The sequence below is a fragment of the Pongo pygmaeus genome, chromosome 16 (assembly GCF_028885625.2).
Source record: "Pongo pygmaeus isolate AG05252 chromosome 16, NHGRI_mPonPyg2-v2.0_pri, whole genome shotgun sequence".
NCBI classification, from domain to species: domain Eukaryota; kingdom Metazoa; phylum Chordata; class Mammalia; order Primates; family Hominidae; genus Pongo; species Pongo pygmaeus.
Window position 1 is genome coordinate 50659317 of NC_072389.2, and position 3305 is coordinate 50662621.

The following is a 3305-nucleotide window of genomic DNA, read 5'->3' on the forward strand; positions in this document are numbered from 1 at the left end:
CAGAGATTGGGAATATATTTAAAATAAAATTTTAAAATACATTTAACACTTTAATTATAAAGTTTTTAAAAGTTACAGATGGAATGGTAGAGTGGGATTTCTAACCAGTAGAATTAGGCAAGAGTGAGGGAAGAAATCGAAAACTTGGGAAAGAAGAAAAGCAGGTGTAGGGTGCAAAAAACAAAACCAAAAAACAAACCCCAAAACACCTCCAGGTAATTCGGATTCTCCCCACTAGAGGGCGTGCCTCCCTCTCCTCGCCCCGAGTGTTCTTGCCCTACGCAAACATTTGCTTCGATGTGTTTCTTTCCTCCCTTGAATTATTAGGTTAGTACAAAAGTAATTGGGTTTTTGCAATTACCTTTAATTTAATATATCCGTGGGAAAAATCTTCATAAGAGGAATAATTTGGCCAAAGGATATAACTATTTTAATGCCCTATTTTATGAACGTTGCTAGATTGTTCTTCAGAAAGACTGCACAAATTAAATTGATAGCCACCCAACAACGCGTCAAAATGCGTTCCTAAGTCATTCAATGGTAGACTTTTAAAATGGTAGGTTTTAAAGAGCTTGTTGATTCAACATTTGCAAAACAGTAGTAACAAAGTGGATTAATTTACATTTCTTTAGTTATTAGTGAAACAAAACATTTTCCTTTAAAATGCTTGACAATGATTTCCTCTTATACACACTGCCTAGTCAAGGTGGCCTTTGCCTATTCAGACAATTAGGTTAGTGCAAAAGTAACTGCGGTCTTTGCCATTACTGTTAATTACATAATTACTACTAATGCCAAAACCACAACTACTTTTGCAGCAGCCAAATATGTCCTCTTTATGTATCTGTATTTGATCTCTATATATTTATTAGTAAATTTTTTAATCTGTCAAGGTTGTCACAGTTTCTCCCATTCTAATGGTTACTTTTTTTTGTTTCTTTTTTTTTTGAGCTGGAGTCTCGCTCTGTTGCCCAGGCCTTGTAAGTGCAGTGGCACAATCTCAGCTCACGGCAACCTCCAGCTCCTGGGTTCAGGCTATTCTCGTGCCTCAGTCTAAAGAGTAACTGGGGCTACAGGCGCCTGCCACCATGCCTGGCTAATTTTTGTATTTTTAGTAGAAATGGGGTTTCACCATGTTGGCCAGACTGGTCTCGAACTTCTGACCTCAAATGATCCACCCACCTCAGCCTCCCAAAGTGCTGGGATTACAGGTGTGAGCTGCCACACCCGGCCTATTTTTTAATCTTAATTTTTATTATTTTCTTTTGAAATATACTTGAATGTTCTTGTGGTTATGCTTTTCCATTTTTAACTCTAACATTTTTTTTCTATTACCCATAGTATTACATATATTTCTTCCCAAGTTGTGATAAGTTTGTTTTCTTCTGAAGAGTGTTTTCCAAACTGATTTTCTCTTATCTCTTTGGGTGTGAAAACTTTTCTGAAGGAGTTCCATGGTCAAATAAATTGGGAAAATATTTAGACAAAAATAAATCCCTTCCTTTGTTACAGCAATTATAAAACCTTAACGATGGTAATTTATTCGTTGAAGAAAATATTTATTGAGCATCTACTATGAGGTACTAGGGGCTTGTACAGCTGTGAACAAAAGAGACAAATGCATGTGGTGTATTTCCAAGACAGGGATATCATATACAGATTTTTTTCCAATGTATTTGAGCAAAACTTTTTAATTTTTATTTATTTATATATTTTTAGAGACAGAGACTCACTCTGTCACGCAGGCTGGAGTGCAGTGGTGCAGTTATAGCTCACTATAGCCTCGACCTCCTGGACTCAAGTGATCCTCCCACCTCAGTCTCCCGAGTAGCTAGGACTACAGGTATGGCAGGCTAAGTTTTAAAAATTTTGTAGAGATGGGATCTCACTATGTTGCCTAGGCTGGTCTTCAAATCCTGGCCTCAAGCGGTCCTCCCTCCATGGCCTCCTAAAGTGCTCGGAGTAGAGTTGAGAGCCACTGTACCTGGCTGCTCCAAAATGCTTTTTTATGCCTCCCCTACTTAGTCTTTTACACTGTTCCACAGAATATCAGAATCTAGAATTTATTCCAGCATAAAGTGAAAGATACGAATCACCTTTCATTTTTCCTCATCAATTCATCCATATTTTTAGCAGAATTTATTAAATATGATTCCTCTTTGGTTTTGCTGTCTTCTGTTCATTGAATAGAATTTTTTCTGTAATTTGGGAATTCTGGCATATTTATTGTTTCATTGGTTTATAAAGAATAGCTGTATCCAAAACGAACAAAACTCTCACTTTCTTCGCCATTAATTGTTGCTAAGATTAAGTGGTACCTGAGGCTTCAGCTTCCCCAGGTACCTGCCAGCTAGAGGCATAAGCATGACAGCAGAGGGTGCAAAGTTATTGGAAACACTGAGCCTCCACGGACCCCTCTGGCAAGGAGGACAGCTAGCCCTAGCTGGGGGAGGAATACCTGGGAGATGGGGAGGGTTAGGAGTGGAGGGAAAACGTGTAGTTATTGAGTACTTGTCATGTGCTGATCACACTGTATTAATATATTACTCAGAAGCCCGCTGTGCAAATGTGGGAACTGAGGTAGCTTGTCTAAGCTAGCCCAGAGGCTGATCCACATCAAGCCCAGTCATAGCTGCTGCTCCTGCCCTGTACTGCCAGTTGACATCTACTACCACCACCACCACCACCATCACCACTACACTATCGCCACCACCACCATCATCACCACCACACCATCACCATCACCACCACCACTGCCACCATCACCACCACCACTACCATCATCATCACCATCACCACCACCACCATCATCATCACCATCACCACCACCACTGCCACCATCACCACCACCACTACACCACACCGTCACCACCATCATCACCACCACACCATCACCATCATCACCACCACCATCACCACACCATCACCATCATCACCACCACCACACCATCACCACCACCACCATCATCACCACCATCATCACCACCACCACCACACCATCACTACCACCACACCAACACCACCGCCACACCATCACCATCATTACCACCACCACCATCACCACCACCACCATCATCACCACCACCACCACACCATCACTACCACCACCACCACACCATCACCATCATTACCACCACCACCATCACCACCACCACCATCACCACCACCACCATCATCACCACCACCACCACACCATCACTACCACCACCACCACACCATCACCATCATTACCACCACCACCATCACCACCACCACCATCACCACCACCACCATCATCACCACCACCACCACACCATCACTACCAC